Source organism: Clupea harengus, chromosome 23 (genome assembly GCF_900700415.2).
Source record: "Clupea harengus chromosome 23, Ch_v2.0.2, whole genome shotgun sequence".
NCBI lineage: Eukaryota > Metazoa > Chordata > Actinopteri > Clupeiformes > Clupeidae > Clupea > Clupea harengus.
Window position 1 is genome coordinate 20,850,688 of NC_045174.1, and position 19,249 is coordinate 20,869,936.

The 19,249-nt window shown below is 47.6% G+C and overlaps 1 pseudogene; it reads right to left on the bottom strand.

Moving 5' to 3' along the window:
• LOC105897392 overlaps positions 1 to 19,249 on the bottom strand; it is a 233,822-nt pseudogene that overhangs the window by 8,436 nt on the left and 206,137 nt on the right.

A 19,249-nucleotide genomic window follows, 5' to 3' on the forward strand; every position in this document is an offset into this window, starting at 1 on the left:
ATACATTTTAGACTGTTTAATATCTAGAGGGTGTTCGTTCACGATGGTTGTCAATATACAGTAAACTTTTGTCCAGCCACTTAATGGGTCGGGATCCTAATTTGGAGAATTTCAACTTCAAATTTAAAACATATTTGCACATGTGTAATACATGTATTTTAAGGCCCTGATTTACGTACATTTGCGAGCGCAGCGTAATGAGCGAATTCGCAAAAAACGCGTAAACCGCATGCTGTGTTTTATGAAAATGCAGTATATATATATATATCGTTGAGCACTTATACATTCATAACTGAATCTCTTGCATATGATTACAAAGATAGAAAAAGTTTAGATACATGTGCAAGTGTTTCACATATATTTGTATAAATGTTTCAAATGTGTATGTATACGTTTTTCAGTTATATGTATGTATGCTCTTACATGAGGATGTGCAAGCGTTTCACATGTATTCATACAAGTAATTTCAGTAGTGACCGTGAGAGCGTTTCAATAGTGAATGTAAGGGCGTTTCAGTAGTATGTATGAATGAAATTTCAAGGTCAAGGTCGTCTAGCGGTTTCAGAAGCGTGAGGCTGATGTCTGTGCACTGCCTCAGCGTAGTACCATAGTGTATAACTTTGTACTATTGATGGTACATATATTTCTAAATATCTTTTTGTTTTCATTTATCCGCACTGCAAACCACAAACCACAACTATAACGGTTCACTGTTAACACGGTTCCTGGTCATCACAGGAATCATGGCTTTCGGATATGATAAGCGTATGTCATGAGGGTGTGTGTGCATCAATGAATGTTTTACTGGGAATTTGGCATCTCTCTGTTCGGAGGACCTGTGCTGATTGACACCTCATATAACAGCCCTTGACGCCACTCAAATCATAGAGAGCTTTGGGATTAAAGAAGATCCCCCTCCATTACAATCAACAATACTCAAGAACAACAACAATAACAACAAGGACCATTCATAACAGCTCAAAACCTCTTAAAACCATACGGGCCTCCTCAGTGACTAAGGTTGTTACTACACTGGCCCCATTAAGGCCTGATCAGAACGCTTAACCCACATCCTCAGAACTGTTCCTCTTTTCCATACAATCACCATGAGCTTCCATAGATACTTCCAAACACCTTTAAAGAACATGATAAGGTACCTCATTAGGGCTGGGAGGCGATACAGCCCTTGCACGACGCACAACCTCTTACCGCTGCCTGCAGAACACTAATACCTTCTCTCTGTTCATCATCAGCTCATTTCCATTGCTTCATTAGCTGCCTCCTCTCTTCAATCAGCCTTTCTATTTCAACCTGTCGTCTTGACGTGGTTCAGCCTTGCTTTTCCTTCATAGCTTTCTGACATACTCCATGTCTTTCTATGCCATAATTACAGATGACCTCACCCATGTGATTACATGTATTCTCTGCTTTCCTCTTCAATCCTTTACAACATTCTTTTTCAATCAACAAGGATGCAACTCGATTCCCTGACTTTGGAGGCCTCTGGCCATCTGAAATACCGGACATCATTAAACAAGATTGCACAATCATCAGTGAAGCCTGTTCACAGTACCTCATACAATACTGCTCTTCAGTGTCTATAGACTATTAACATTTACATCAATCAGTCTCACTCATGCTTTTACAGCTATTAGTTCAAGTTTCTTGCCTCTGTTTCTATGAAACAAAATCTGTTTAGTGGACTTCCACTTTCTCTGGACTTTCTGCTTTTAATTTGCCTCACACTCGACACACCTCATCCCAGCCAAGAGCAGCATGGTTATGTGACCAGTCAAATGTAAAAGGCTGAAAACATGGCTTGGGTGGGGGAGTTGAGAGGTTATAAACATGGACCCTTTAACAACTTCTAAGTAGACTACTCAAGATGAAACTTGACGTGGGTTTGAGGCTGGCATTGTTCCAGTACAAACAATGATATCTCAACAGGATAACTTGCGTAACAGGTTTGATCACCTCTACAGAGTTATAGGAACTTAATGAGGCAATTTTGTATCTGTTCAGAATTCAACTTTCTTAAAATGAATCCAGTTATTACATTTACATCATCAAATTAGCTTAAATACTCCTCTACCGCAAGAGAATCCAGGTCACATTTTAGATTTGATTTGCTTTACTGTCAATATGTTGAAGCCCCTCTTCAGTTATTTACTTGTGTTAACTGACTGTTACTTAGTTACACATTTTACTCTAAGAAGATTCAGCAAATCTGGCACACCATTTCACCAAGCATAGGTTCATTCTCTCTCCTCATGCAATAAAGAGTACATTTAACTACTTCCTGCTCAGAAACATCAGGAACACCAACAGGAAATTAGACTCTTGCAGACATCATTACTTCACCATTACCCCGACTAGAGACTCCTGTATGTATTTTGCGTTACTCACCATGTTTTCCTTAAAGACATTAGTTCGCTTTTTGTCTGCCTTCTGTGAATAGCACCCGATCAAAACCAAGAGCAAAGTCTCTGTCGTGAGAGGCTGGTTTATCATCATCTTTAATGACGTCCAACATAAAGAATGTAGCCATACAGGATCACCTCACCTACATTTATATCAGGTGTACGCCCTACTCAGAGCTTACTGGCAACAACACCTGACAGTAAAAATCATGGCAATCTACTGTGAAATGCTGTCAAAATACTTTGGGGAATTTTGTTAACTTGTATATAAAATATCAGTCACCGTCTGCACCTGCTACCTAGTGGGGTCTGTGCCTTTAAGGCACATTATGTAGTTAAGGCAACCACTTGGGGTTTCAGTCACAGGGTTCTGTCTCTCTCTTTCTCTCTCACTCACTCTCTCTCTCTCTTTCTCTCTGTCACGCCAGCGCTGAAACCTGCTCCTGCCACGCCCCCTCCTGATTAAACTCACCTGCCTCAGTCACAATCCCAGTCCCCTGATTTCCTAATCACGCACACCTGTCACTCCCTCCACCTCACTATTTAGTCTCCTCACTCCCTTCAGTTAGTGTCTGGTCTTGTTGTGTATGGACATAGCTCTGTGTTGTTCGTCAAGCGCCAGACTACTATCTCCCCGTGTTTGTTCCAACTCCTGCCTACTCAAGCTTCGGACTATCAGCTCCGTGTGTTGTCCCTCCTCCTTCGTATTCCACGGTTTAGTTAGTTCTGGTTTTCCTAAGTTTTATTCCTATCATGGACTGTTTCTGTTTACCCTCCAGGATGCAGTTGACACCAGGCAAGAGCTGTGCAGGTGGAACTACAGCCATTGGTCCTGTATTGGGCAGCAGCCATGCAGTTCAGCAGAGCTCATCTTTTTATGTCATGGTGTAACTACCGATGCCAGCAGACATGCTGTTAACATGATTCCCCTAGTCAAATGCAACTAGTACCAACCAGTGACCAGTCTGAACTATTGTGATCTGCAGGTAAACAGTAGGGATGTAGAACATAAGCAGTACGTATTGAAAAACTGATCAGAGTACAGCTGGTATTGGTATTGGTTCAATAACAGGCTTGATGCAAATCCACTAAGAATTTGTGTCTGGGCCGTTCACTACTATCATTGAGAACCATGTTCACCTGCTTCTTTGAGGAATACAGTGCACCTAAACTGGCTGCATACTCCTTTAACACCTATAATAAATATCTTCATAAAACCAGTTATGCCATCTTGCAAATTCCAACATTAAATAATGTTTCTACATGTTGGGTCAGAACATCAAGAAGGTTCCCCCACCTATTCCTAATCAGCAGAACCCCAGTATGTTTGTGGTGTTCCGTGCCAGCTAGGCCTACCCTGGCTGTCTCACCACATTCAAAGAGGGTAGAACACATAAACATGTACCTCACTTTACACTGAATGAGGTTGAACACATAAACATGTACCTCACTTTACACTGAATGAGGGTAGAACACATAAATATGTACCTCACTTTACACTGAATGAGGGTAGAACACATAAACATGTACCTCACTTTACACTGAATGTCTCCTTCTCCTGCCATTCTACCAGTCAGCCAACCATAACTAAACATAAACAAAATTCCCATACACCATGTCAGCCAACCATAACTAAACATAAACAAAGTTCCCATACACCATGCCGGACAGCCTCTCCCTCTCCCTCTCCGTTTATTATGCTAAGGCATTAGACACTGATACCTGCCATAATAACTGCTGTTAATTGTTTATCTAAATGTATCTCTTTATATCATTATCAAATTGTTGTTTACTAACCAAATATCTCTCTCTGTTATAGCGTGACCTTTACCTGCAAATCAACCTCACGCCACAAGACCAGCTTCTTCCCGGCTGCAGTTGGCCCTATTACCAATGCCCGGGACCCCCACCTGACTTGGACTCTTATCCCGCCCCCACGCCTCAAGTCTGTTTTACATTAACACACATTACATTGCACATTCACATTGCACTCCTGTCTTGCATTTTGCATTTTACTGTTTACTTTACTTCCTTATATCTTGTGTTTTTTTCTTTCTCATGTGTAGTACTTTTTCTTATGTGTAGTACTTATTGTGTTTTTATGTTTAATGTTTACTGTATGCACCTATACACCAGAGCAAATTCCAGGTAGGTGTAAACCTACTTGGCAATAAAGACAATTCTGATTCTGATTCTGAAAACAGACACAGTACCCTGATGAGCATTTCACTGGGGTTCTCAAATGGGGACTTTCCTTCGTCAGCGTTTCATCGAATTAGGCCCATGACACCTCCAGAAGGCTCAACAGTGGTATCACAGACCCACCCCCCTCCATACTCACCATGGGTTAGGACACATGTCAATATCAGGGACAAGTGTGTTAAGTTCAAATGTGTTTTAAATTAATTATTGTAAGTTTTCAGGTACAGACAGATAGGAACCCAAAAGCACGACAACAGACACAGTGGGTAGCGAAAGTACAGTTTACTTCATGTTAGTTCAAACAGGGTCAAAACCAGGGGTCTATTCGTCGTAAGGGATTAAGTTAAGGTCACTGGGACCGTGCCTAGCGGAGGGAAGCAGCATCACGGGCAGCCACTAATGGACCGTTTTTTGGTTTCTTTCTTTTCTTTGTGGGAATTCGAGGGTCGATCCCAACTCTTTGAACTTTCATGTTGTCTGTCTGGTGTGTTTGTCCCCTTGCCCCTCCTTTATTTCCATAGCCATTGGGGGTCCCAAGTTAAGGGGGTGCTGGTTGGGCTAGGTTCCAGGGTGGGGTCCCTCTAGTTAAATAGTTTGCAGTGCCCAATCATGTTAGAGTGCAGTGGAGTACCTTCACTTTTCCTTTTGCAGTGCCCTAGGTAGTTTGTTTGCATTGCCCGATCATTTTGAGTTGCAGTGTTTATCACGTGTGTCATGTGACTCGTCCTGCTTGTGGCCCCAAGCTTATGCCCACCCCCATTGACAAAGGGAGGGAAGTTTCTCTGTCCCATTAAAGCTGAGTAGGGGAGGGGTGTGGGAGACCCTATACATGTTGCTTGATGTGGGCAGTAATAAATACATCTATTGTCAACAAAGTAGCCTGGTCTTCTGTGTGGAGTAGGGTGCTGAGAGATCCTTGTACATGTACCTGTGTTGGGTGGAGTTAAAGGTCTCAGTAAAACCTGTGACAACGGCACAGCAGCAGAAACATCAGATGAACTGACAGTCATTCCTGGCAGAGGAACAACCATCAGTGAGAAGGTCTCAGCGAGCTAGAAAGGCTCCTGATTACTTCTCGTCGAGCTAGAAAGGCTGCTGATTACTTCTCGTCGGGCTAGCAAGGTTCCTAATTATATCTCAGCGAGCTAGCAATGCTCCTAATTATTTGAAGTACTATACTTAGCCTAGTAGTGAGTTCCACATCCACTGGACAAGAATGTCCACCCGAATCCCTAGCTTAAAGATTTTTTTTAGTTATGTATAAATATATGTATATTTTTTTTTATCTGTTTACATGTGTTAATACGTCATGATGTTTTCAATGAATTTGGAGGTAGTTGAGCTACATGGAGAATTTAAGGAACTTTTTGTGTAGCTTCTACTAGTTTTTCTCTGAGGGGAGGGAATGTAGACACGGAGTCAGAGAAACAATAGGCTGAGAAGAAGTTAAGCCATGGGCTATGCTATGTTGGTGGGCAGTGTGTGAATAAACAAACGTTTAAGCAAATCATTGTGTGGTCATATATAGGATAATACATTATCAATATTAGAATGAAGGGAATATTAATGAAAACGTCTCGGTTACTTACGTAACCTCGGTTCCTTAAGCAGGAACCAGATATAACAAAGTTGGCGTGTACAGTGTGACCTTGGTTTGATATTCTTGCTCAGTTTTCATTCCAAGACAGAGATCCGGGGCGCGATTCAAGATATAGACTCCTGAGGGGGCGGGCTCAGGAGTGCGCGCTGACAGAGCTCGCGGCCTTTCAGGCGTGAATGGATAAATGCTTCGATTTAGGCCCATGACTAGTGTCATGTACCATACTGTTATATCTGGTTCCTGCTTAAGGAACCGAGGTTACGTAAGTAACCGAGACGTTCCTTATCGCAGTTCACTGCGATATAACAGTATGGGACCCTATACATTCCCGCGTGATAATACAGTGGCAGCCAATCACACACACCAGCTTATTGAAGCCTTTGCCCTCATAGAGGTTCATACGGCCGCTGGCGGTGAACATATTAACAGGGCAACCTTTATCATAGGCGACAGGGATCCGTAGGAAAAACCCTGGGACGTTTCATGTGCAACATAACATGTAGACACTAATGAACACACTTATCATATATATCGTTCTCAGGCCAGGGGATTCAGAGATCGCTTGCCTGCAGAACACCATGAAGAAAACTAGGTTCAGCCACATCTAACATATAGAATCTAATGAAAGTGTGGCGAGAACTCCAGCTTGCAGCTTTGCAAATATCTTCCACTGAGACGCCCTTTAGCAAGGCCCAGGAAGACGAGACCCCCCCGCGTAGAGTGCGCATGCAACTTCTCCGGGGGATCTAAGACAAGCTCTTATAAGACAACACGATAGCCTCTACTATCCAACGGGAGAGGCTCGGTTTTGATAGAGGTCTGCCTTTTGCACGTGCACCGAAGCACACAAATAGCTGATCTGACTGTCTGAAAGCTCTAGTGCGCTCTGCGTAAGAACGGAGAGCGTGCACTGGACAGAGCTTATTCAAAACGTTCCTCCTCTGCTGACGCAAAAGGAGGAGGCGAGAAAACTGCTAATTCAATCACCTGATTGCGGAATGGGGTTGCCACCACTTTAGGTGTGTAAGCAGCATTAGGTCGCATAACCACTCTGTCGCCAGCGATCGAGAACTGAAGGCACAATGGGCTGACTGACAGGGCTTGCATGTCACGAACGCGCTTTGCTGACGTCAATGCCAGTAACAGCGCGGTCTTTAAAGAGACAAACTTTATGTCCACTGTCTCCAGGGGCTCGAACGGAGGCCCTGTGAGAGCACGTAACACCACTAGCAGATCCCAAGAGGGTATGAGGTGTCTCTCTGGCAGCCTGAGCCGTCTCACCCCCGCCATGAAGCGTGACGCTAGCGGGTGACTGCCAGGAGAACTGCCATTAATGCCTGTGTGGCAGGCTGAAATGGCAGCCATGTACACTTTGAGAGTGGAAGCCACCTTCCCCTCATCAAACAACTGTTGTAGGAATTCTAGAATAACGCCCAGCGCGCAGTTAATGGGGTTATGCTGACGCACAGCACACCATCGTTCAAAACTGCGCCACTTCAGCTTATACAGAGCCCGTGTCGACACCGCTCGGGCACTCTGTATTGTAGCCACCACTGCATCCGACAAGCCTGACGCTATGAGCCTGCACCTCTCAGGTGCCAAGCTCTGAGACGCCACCACTCCGGATGGGGGTGCCACACTGTCCTGTGCGCCTGCGTTAGGAGGTCTCTCCGCAGAGGCAGTGTTAGTTGAAAATTCACCCTAGTTACCTCAGGACCGGAGCTGCATATAAGTACATTTATTAGACAAACAACAATTGCAATCGGGCTCACTCCCAGCACAAGGCTGAAAGCGAAGCAATGATAAACACATCGCACAAGGTTTATATAGACAGAAGTTTAGCGTTCAGCAGAGATAACCACGTGGTGGATTTCTGACGTCCGAGGCCAGGATGGAAGTTTTGCAAGGTCGGAAGAAGCACAGTTCGAACCTTCTTATCACTTCTGGTCTAAACATGCTCTTGTACAAATGCAGACTAAGTGGCACCTAATATTCTAAGTTACACACACGCAGAAACACAGAAAAGCCATGTTTCTGCTTTCATAAGCACATGATTCATACATTCTTAAGTAATTAACAGTGTTTGCAAATTATCTCCATCAGGCAGCTCCCAAGGCTGCTGCACTGACATATTGACTAGATCTGCCGCCCACGGCTGATTGGGCCAGTGGGGGGCAATCAATATCAATTCTCTGCCCTCGTCCGCTACTCTGCACAGCACTTGCTGGAGGAGCGGGATCGGGGGAAAAGCATATAGGCGTAGATCTGGCCACTGGTGGCCAAGCGCGTCTATGCCCAGTGGGGGGTTGTCGCCCCCTAGCGAGAACCAGAGCGGGCAGCAGGTGTTTTGCCTGTTTGCGAACAGGTCCACCTGCGCCCTGAAAAAACGCACCCAGATCTGTTCTATCACCTGTGGGTGTAGACACCAATCTGCTGCTCGAGGATCGCCCCTCGATAACAGGTCTGCACCGTAGTTGAGGTGACCTGGTATATGAACTGCCCTGAGGGAAAGGACGTGCCTCGCTGCCCACAGGAGCAGGCGAGTCGCCCAATGGTGCAGTGACTGGGAGCGCACTCCGCCTTGACGGTTTATATACGCCAAGGTCGAGAGTGTTGTCCGTCCTCACTAACACATGCTGACCACTCAGTCTGGGCAGAAAGTTTCGTAGAGCCAGGACTACTGTCCGCAGCTCTAACACATTTATATGAGACGCGGCCTCTGTCACAGACCAGAGACCGTTCACGCCTCTCCCCTCGCAGACCGCCCCCCACCCCTTGGTGGAGGCGTCTGTGGTCACTACTACGCGACGCGACACTATGCCCATAGTGCCCGACGCAGCGAGAAACCAGGGGGTTCTCCAGATTGCCAGGGCTTTCCTGCATCTGGAGGACACCATTACTCTGCGGCGCCTGTCTGTGACTGCGTTGAGCCTCATAGACAGGTACCATAGTTGGAACGGCCGCATACGCAACATCCCCAGCGGGAGTGCGATAGCGGCTGACGCCATCATTCCTAACAGGCGTTGGCAGCACAGCAACGAGACTGACTGTCCCAGTCGGAACTGGCGCACGCATGTTTTGATGGCATTTATTCGTTCTTGAGACAGCCTGACCTCCATGGAGGTGGAGTCTAGAACCATGCCTAGGAAATGCGTAATTCGCTTTGGGCACAGAACGCTTTTTTCCCTGTTTATCACAAAGCCCAGTCGATACAGGTGCGCCACCACTAGATGGCCGTCCTGCACCGCTGCGGCCTCTGAATGAGCAGCTATTAACCAGTCGTCCAGATAATTGTATACGCGTAAGCCGCGTAGACGTAATGGGGCGATGGCTGCTTCTACGCACTTCGTGAATACCCTCGGCGCTAGAGCTAGGCCGAATGGGAGTGCGTTGAATTGGTACGCTATTCCTCCGAATGCAAACCTAAGATATCTCCGATGACTGTGGTGGATCGGAACGTGGAAATATGCGTCTTTTAAGTCTATCGTGATAAACCAATCGTTTGGCCTTATAAACTGCACAAGCCGGCGTGGGGTCAGCATTCTGAACCGTAGCGGCATGAGTGCTTTGTTTAACACACGTAGATCTAATATTGGCCGATAATTCCCGTCCTTTTTGGGGACGAGGAAGTAACGACTGTAGAAGCCTGAAGCTTACTCCTCGGGAGGAACTATGCTTATCGCTTCTTTTCTGAGCAGGGAGACTATCTCCTCCCGTAGGAAGTGAGACTGTTCTCGCTGCACCACAGATTGGATCACTCCGCTGAATGGCGGAGGGGGACGGGCGAATTGCAGCACGTAACCCTTTGTGATCGTTCTTAGCACCCATGGTGAGACTGCGCATGCGCGCCAACTCGCCGCACAACCAGCCAGGCTGGGCTTTGAGTTGAATTGGTCGGGAACTAACCCGCTCATGGTCAATGAGTCTAAGCCTAGATCTGCGCCCGCTCCGCCTAGTGAGGGGGACGAGATCTGGGGTTGCCCCCTCATGGTTTCGAAAAAAAATGGGGGGTGCGAGTGCACTGTGTGCACCGCGGGGGGAGTCGCACAAGCATGCCGTAGCACTGCGCCTACTGGGGCAGGGGCTGAGACATTTGAGTGTGGTGCTTGTGAGAACCTGCTTACCGTGCTTGACATGATTTTTGCATGAGAGCAAGGGGCGGATTTCTGTGGAGGCGGTGTGGGCTCCACCGCTCCCCCCTGTGTGTTCGTCGGGCAACTGTCACCATCAGGTGGCCGGAGGCTTGCCCTTGCCCTTGCCCTTCCCGCGGCGAGCAGCATGCTGAATTTGTCGGGAACTAACCTGCTCATGGCCAATGAGTCTAAACCTAGATCTGCACCCACTCCGCCTAGGGAGGGGGACGAGATCTGGGGTTGCCCCCTCATGGTTTTGAAAAAAATTGGGGGGTGCGATTGCACTGTGTGCATCGCGGGGGGAGTCGCACAAGCATGTCTGGACACTGCGCCATCTGGGACAGGAGTTAGGACATATGAGTGTGGTGCTTGTGAGAACCTGCTTACCATGCTGGACATGATTTTCACATGTGAGCGACGGGCTGATTTTTGTGGAGGCGGTGTGGGCTCCACCGCTCCCCCCTGTGTGGCCACTGGCTGACTGCCAGGATCAGGAAGCCTGAGGCTTACCTTTGCCCCGCCCGCGGTGAGCGGAGTGCTGTCGCGGGGCTTGGGCTGCGTGCAGCTGGCTGCTGCTGTGCTGCAGGCTGAGCTGGAGGGCGGAAGGGGTGTCTCTGCCAGCCTCGCTTGGTGGGCACCTTCGCTGGAGGAGCTGGCGAGCGGAACCCGCTTCGTTTCCGGGCCTGTGTGGGTGTGGTGTGTCCTGAGGAGGACGTCTCACCCGGGCCGCTAGAGCGAGGCATCCAGTGCTGGAATACCTCCTTGCTCTTCTGTTGCTCCTCGAACCTGGCAGCCATTGTGACCACGGCTTCACTGAAGACGCCCTGGACAGAGACCGGGCCGTCGAGGAGTGGTGCTTTTTCTCTGTCTGAAAGCTTAGCCAGCGAAAGTCACAGAGACCTCTGGGTAGCCACCGCGGTACCCATCACCCTTCCCAGTGCCTGTGAGGTGCACCGGGTCAGTCGAAGTGACAGATCCGTCGCACGACGGAGCTCTGCCACTGACGGGTGATCCTCCCCCAGCGACAAGGCTGGCTCAGTCAGGAGCTTCGCCTGATAACGCTGTAGCAGCGCAGCCGTGTTGGTTGTGCAGGCAGCCTGCCCTGCAGCCAAGTAGGCTTTCTCTGCCAGCTGAGCCTGGTGCCTGGCCACCCACGTGGGCAGGAGAGGCTTCTGGCCGAGGCGCATCGTGGGGGAGGCGGGCGAGAGGTAGCCCGCTACTGCATCCTCCACCTGAGGGAAGGAGAGATAGCCACTCTCGCTAGCCCTGTGGAGCTGCATGTAGGGGGCGAACCCTGGCACCGGGGCACGGCCCAAGTAGGGGGTCGCCCATGTTGCCTGCAGTTCCTCGTGCACCCTTCACTGGGTGTGCCCGCAGTCGGGATAGTGTTTGGACATCTTTTTAATCTGAAAGTAGAAGAAAGTATTAATACACAAGCACACTATCAGAAACGAACACGTTGTTAGCAAGCTAGCAGGCTAGTCAGAAACTTAGCCAGCTAGGCAGCTAGGATAGCAGCTACTACTTCCAAAATTAAGTTGAGCTAACGAATTTTGCAGCGCCCTGAGCTAGTGAGGGTTAAGGAACCCAAATAACTCACCAACCCGTAGAGAGCAAAAGCACACAAAACTCTTTGACTTTTGGTAGCGTAGAGGATATTACTCGGAGCTGGCACTTCGTTCTTGCGAAGTTTTCAAAGAGACAGAGATCCGGGGCGCGATTCAAGATATAGACTCCTGAGGGGGCGGGCTCAGGAGTGCGCGCTGACAGATCTCGCGGCCTTTCAGGCGTGAATGGATAAATGCTTCGATTTAGGCCCATGACTAGTGTCATGTACCATACTGTTATATCGCAGTGAACTGCGATAAGGAACATTCTTTATAAAATTGGTTTCGTTGGTTACTTTAAAAAACATACATATTGCTTCAAATAGTATTGTGCCGTCTTCGGTAAGCTCTACGCTGACAGCCAGCTAAACTCTTCCTAATAATCACGACTCTGAAGATATAGTCCACAGGTTTAATGATAGTAGATCATTAAGAGAAAGTAAGAGAGCTTTAAGGACTGTGTTTGTGTATTTGTACTGCTGTGCTAGTTAGATTGTACTGAGATTACTCTGAATTTGCACTATCTTGGCAATCTAGTTTCACTCACTTGCTGGTTTGTCAAGCCACACCTACAGCAATCAGCTGCCTTTGTGAAATCAGAATCTGGGGGTGCCTTCAGCCGGAGGCAATCTGTGAGCCTGCTATTTTAATAGGACTGGTGCTGAAGCGTCAGCGGAAGTGTCAGCTCTCGTGTTCAGCCCTTTTTGGGTAAAGACATGCAAGTCTACCTGTACAAGACCTTTTTGGGTAAAGACATGCAAGTCTACCTGTACAAGTCCACCGAAACAAGGATCACAAACAAGGTAAACTTTTTCATTCTGCCATAGCCATGTGTCACAATAGCATCTCTGTTGTCACTGGTTGTCAAAAAAGATCTCAGCGCAGCAGACGGCAGCGCAACCTGGGTAACCTCCGCTCACTTCAACAAACCTCATCTACTGTAACTACTGTTTCTCTGTTGGCCTGTGGAACTGTCAGTCTGCAGTCAAAAAAGCTGATTTCATATCAGGTTATGCCAACCACCTCTCTCTAGGGCTCTTAGCTCTCACAGAGACATGGATCAAACCTGAAAACAATGCTATCCCGGCAGCACTCTCCACCAACTATGCCTTCTCCCATACTCCCCGACCATCTGGTCGTGGAGGTGGGACGGGGCTGCTGATTTCAGACAACTGGAAATTCACTCCACTGCTGCCTTCAAACAGGTATGCCTCCTTTGAATATCATGCAATTATGGTAACTGCTCCTGTTAAAACTTATGTGATTGTCATCTACCGTCCACCAGGACAACTGGGTGATTTCGTCCATGAGCTGGACACCCTGCTGTCATCCATCCCAGACCACGAGTGTCCAACACTCATCCTTGGTGACATGAACATCCACCTAGACAATCCCAACTCAGCTGACTTTCGGACCCTGGTTCACTCGTTCGACCTACAACAGGTCCCCACTCCTCCAACTCACAAAGCAGGAAAAGAGCTTGACCTCATCCTTGCTCGGAACTGCACCACGGAAAACCTAACGGTAACCCCTCTGCATCTCTCGGACCACTTCTTCATTCGCTTCGATGTTCGGCTCATTGAGCAACCCTCTGTCCCCCCTCCGATTGTCTCGTTCCGGCGCAACCTCCGCAACCTCTCTCCCACCCACTTTTCCTCTCTGGTTTCTTCTGCTCTTCCACCTTTATCCACTTTCTCTTCACTAGGTGTCGATGATGCCACAGAATCTCTCTGCTCCACTCCGAGCTCATGCTTGGACAGTTTGTGTCCACTTTCCACCAGACCTGCTCGATCTACCCAGTCTCATTCGTGGCTGAGTGATACCCTCCGAACGCAGCGCTCCAATCTCAGAGCGGCTGAGAGAAAGTGGCACAAATCTGCAGCACTGGACGATCTTGCAAGCTACCAGACACTGCTGGCCTCCTTCTCATCCAGCATCACTGCTGCTAAGAAGACTCAAGATCAACGGTGCAACTGACGCTCGGAAACTATTCTCCCCTTCAAAACTCTGCTCTACCCTCCTCCTCCTCCCCCAGCTACTAACCTCACTGCTGATAACTTTGCTTCCTTTTTCACAGAGAAATTGGCAGCCATCAGGAAACAGTTCGACCAACTGTCTCCCCCCCCTAAGGGCGCAACCGTCAATGGCTCATCATTTCCTTCTTTCATCCCTCTCAGCGAGAGTGAGGTCTCCAAAATCCTAACAGGCAGCCGTCCAACTACATGCCCGCTGGACCCCATCCCATCCAACATCCTTCAAGCCATATCGCCTGACGTCTTACCGGCAATAACACAGGTGATTAATGCTTCATTTCATTCTGGAACATTTCCTTCTCTTTTCAAAGTGGCTCGGGTAACGCCGCTGCTCAAGAAGCCGTATCTCGATCCCACTCAGGTGGAAAACTATCGACCGGTCTCACTTCTCACGCTCCTATCTAAAACCATTGAGAGGGCAGCTTCCAAACAGGTCACCGAGTTCCTGTCAAAGAACAATCTCCTCGATCCAAACCAGTCTGGATTCAAAAGCGGTCACTCCACCGAAACAGCCCTGCTGTCTGTAACGGAGGCCTTAAAAACAGCTAGAGCAGCAGCTCAATCCTTGGCTCTCGCCCTGCTTGACTTATCAGCTGCGTTTGATACAGTCAACCACCGCATCCTTCTGTCCATACTGTCAAGTATGGGCATTTCTGGCAATGCGCACTCCTGGTTTGAATCCTACATCACTGGGCGCTCGTTCAACGTGTCTTGGCAAGGTCAGCTGTCTGTACCTCACCTCCTCACCACTGGGGTGCCCCAAGGCTCGGTGATGGGACCACTTCTCTTTGCCATTTACACCACCTCGTTGGGCCCTATCATCCGCTCGCATGGGTTTTCCTATCACTGTTATGCCGATGATACTCAACTGTTTTTGTCTTTCCCTCCTGAGGACACCACGGTCTCGGCGCGGATCTCGTACTGTCTTGCTGATATATCCACATGGATGAAAATCACCACCTTCAGCTGAACCTGGCCAAAACGGAGCTGATGGTCTTCCCAGCCAAACAGGTCATCCACCATAACATCGATATCAATATTGACTCTTTATCTCTTGTTCCATCCAAAACAGCAAGAAACCTGGGGGTCATTATTGATGACCAACTGACCTTCACGGCCCACATCGCCTCTGTCTCCAGGTCGTGCCGCTTTGCGCTATACAACATCCGCAAAATCAGGCCGTACCTAACCCAGTATGCCACCCAGCTGCTGGTGCAAACCTTGGTGAGTTCCCGCCTTGACTACTGCAACGCCCTCCTAACGGGCCTGCCGGCTTGTGTGGTGAAACCATTACAGATGATCCAGAACGCGGCGGCGCGCCTGGTGTTCAACCAACCGAAAAGGGCACACGTCACCCCGCTACTCATTGAGCTCCACTGGCTGCCGGTAGCTGCTCGCATTAAGTTCAAGTCACTTATGCTTGCCTACAGAGTGCTTGCTGGTTCTGCTCCCACCTACCTAAATGCTCTTGTAAGGGCAAATGTCACACCCAGGACGCTGCGCTCGTCTAGTGAGCGTCGTTTGGCACTGCCGTCCGTGCAAGCACGGCAATCCAAACTATTCTCATTTGTAGTTCCACATTGGTGGAACGAACTGCCTAGTACTACTAGAGCAGGGGCGTCCCTCTCTACCTTCAAGAAGCTTTTGAAGACCCAACTCTTCAGAGAGCACCCCCGTTCCTAACTGGCACCTTGACTAACGCTTAACTTGCGTGTTCGTGTGTCTTATTTATAGTTATATACGGGTCACGCGAATTGACAGTTAAGGCTTAGTTTGTATAATGACAGCTTGAAATAAAAACACTTATTGAAATGCACGAACCATAACGGAAACACAATAGAATGTTAAACATTGTGACAAAACATCTATTCTCGCACCTCCCAACCAGACACATCGTAACAAAACACTCCCCACCTGACGTGGATACACGTCACAACAAAAGTCCATACACAATTAATTTACCCTGCCTCTGGAGGCAGAGAGAGCACTACTTCAGTGCCCGGCCCAACAAAGAGGCTAGTCCCATCTGGTTTAACGATCTTCACCTCTACCTGGCACACTTTACTGTCCTTGCCAGGGATGGCCTGTGTTATCAGTCCAAGAGGCCATACATTCCTGCGTGCTTGGCCTGTACGGCCTGATTTTGCGGATGTTGTATAGCGCAAAGCGGCACGACCTGGAGACAGAGGCGATGTGGGCCGTGAAGGTCAGTTGGTCATCAATAATGACCCCCAGGTTTCTTGCTGTTTTGGATGGAACAAGAGATAAAGAGTCAATATTGATATCGATGTTATGGTGGATGACCTGTTTGGCTGGGAAGACCATCAGCTCCGTTTTGGCCAGGTTCAGCTGAAGGTGGTGATTTTCATCTTAAGGAGAACAACACTTCCTGGCTGAATGTTTGGCTGGCTGGACTGCCACTTGTTGCACGCCTGTAGTGTTGGGAGGAATTGCTTCCTCCAGCGGTCCCAGAAGGTGTTTGACAGGTGCTGAACATGTTGCCACTGGGACTTGTAGAGGTTGGCAACTCCGAACTCACCGTCAGGAGCTGGAAGAATGTTTGACTTTTGCGTGAGAAGAGCTGCTGGCGTGGGTATGAGTGGGTCATCAGGGTCCGTTGTCACTGGAACAAGGTGCTGAACCTGTTGCCACTGGGACTTGTAGAGGTTGGCAACTCCGAACTCACCGTCAGGAGCTGGAAGAATGTTTGACTTTTGCGTGAGAAGAGCTGCTGGCGTGGGTATGAGTGGGTCATCAGGGTCTGTTGTCACTGGAACAAGTGGCCTGGCATTGATGATCACTGCTGCTTCTGCCATGAAAGTCACCAGCACCTTAATGGAGAGAGCCACCTGGTCGTCATCCTTGGTCGCCCCACTTCGGGCGTTGGAATTTCCTCTCTGTTGTTCGGGATGTTGTTGCATTCTATGAGGCTTGGCAACGGTATGCGAACAGTTCCATCAAAGGATTCCACTTCATAGCCATTGGCTCTTCTGCCTGCTGATTGCTCCACTCCAGCACATGTTCTCAGTGTGTATGGAGCGCTTGGACTTTGGTCGTTGAACACATCGAAGAACTGTGAGTGAGCCAGTGACATGTTGCCCTGCTCGTTCAGGAACGCATACTGTTTCACTGCTTTTTCTCTGTGGCCATCCGGATACACTTTGACGAGGCATGTCTTCGAGCAGGAGCGGTCTGTGAGCTCGCCACCGCAGACTTTAGTACATTTGTGGTTGACATGAGACTGTGGTGGAGCTCCCTCCTGCTCCCCGCCGTGCTCAGGAGCAGGGCTGACCTCTTGTTTCCAGGGTGCAGGTCCAGGGTGAATTGCTGTGTTGTGCCTGTCGCTCTCACTTTCAGAATGCTGGACTTTAATTTTGAAGTTCTTTGGTAGAGGGTGTGGCTTTAGCTGTGGAGATGATATGTTGTGGCTAGGGGTCGGTGTCGTCTTTGATGGTGTGCACATCAAGACATATGCAGCAGCTTTAAGTGCCTCTGCTTCAGCAATGGCTGCGGCTGCCTCTCTTTTATGCCTAAGTAATTCCAAAGAGTGCTCCAACCTCAGTTTACCTTCCTCTTCAAAGTAGCAGACGTGCCTTTGCTGCTTCGGCTCTCGCTCTAGCTTGGACTGCCGCAGACCTTATGGATGATGCGCTGGATCTCACTGAGCACTGAGCTTTCAAGCGTATTATGTTCGTGTTATCTACAGCTAACCTGCATACATCTGGACCTTAACAAGGCATCGTTGCTTTTTAAGGCTTAGTTTGTATAATGACAACTTGAAATAAAAACACTTATTGAAATGCACGAACCATAACGGAAACACAATAGAATGTTAAACATTGTGACAAAACATCTATTCTCGCACCTTCCAACCAGACACATCGTAAAAAAACAAGTATCGTAATGCAAGTAGTATACAGTCCAGTGGAGTACAGAGATAGGAGTAACATAATTTCTTCCTAAACAAAGACAGGTACAGTGGAAAGGAGCTGTTGGACAACTACTATATATCGTTTAAAATGTTTATTGGGAAACACATCATACAGCAGTGAAATTGGCAATTGACAGCAACATGTTTCCTTTTTCATTTCACAAACAAAAACAACAGAGAAGACAAATATAAACAAACATCACACACCACACAAAAAATTTAAATAAAAAATAAAAACCCCACCCAAAACAGACACCCTCCCACCACAACCCCCCTCCCTTCCCTTACCATAACCCACCCATCCCTCCCTAGGAGTGCATTTTACTTGGGTGTCAATTCGATTCTCTATCAAGATGAGAGATCAAAGGTTACCAAATTTTCTGAAAGTCCCTCAGCTTGTCTTTCAGAATGAATCTAATTCTCTCCAAATGTAGAGTATCTGTCAAGTCAGGAGGGCACCTCTTTCTTTTTCCAGAGAAGTAAGATCAGCTTTTTTGCAGCTATTAGACCATATGCCAGAAGACGCTGTTGTGCTACATTTAATTTCCTTAGCTCTTCAGATATTCCCAAAATTATTGAAATAGGTCTGGCTCTATCTGAACCTTCAATATCACAGAAAGAAACCAAAATATTTCACCCCAATAATCTTGAAGTCTGGGGCAAAGAGCATAACTATGTGATAAGGTAGCCTCCATGGACTCACATTTATCACACAAAGATGAGACTTCTGGAAAAAATGTATGCAATTTTGTCTTTGAAAAGTGTAGCCTGTGCAGGATTTTAAATTGTATTAAACAGTGTCTGGCATTAATGGAACAGTCGTGGATGTATTCCAAACTCTCCTCCCACACATTAGGAAGTATAAAGGCCCCAATCTCTTTTTCCCACTCCTCTTTTATTTTGTCCATTTTGGGAAGGCACATGCTTTGTAGTGTGTCATATAGTAGTTGTCCTGTATATCATATATGCAGTGACTTCAACATGTCAGTAATCATTCCAGTAACTAAAGAGAAATTATTTTTATATCAGATTGAATTATTTGTTGTATACACAATGTAGAGGAATATTTAATGTGGAACAAAATGTGAATGGATTCATGAGAGTCTAGATACTTATGTTGATACGTTTACAGTTGGGATCTTTCTGAAGTTCAGAGAACAGTTGCCGTGCTGAGGGTCCAGGCTGATTCCCATCCAGCCAAAGCTGTCTGAGGGCTGATGGGTTTGATCTCACTGCTAATAGTAAAGATCTGAGGCCTTCATCTGTAATACTGCACTCTCTCAGGCTGTAGAGAGAAAGAAGGAAAGACTCAATTAGATCAGC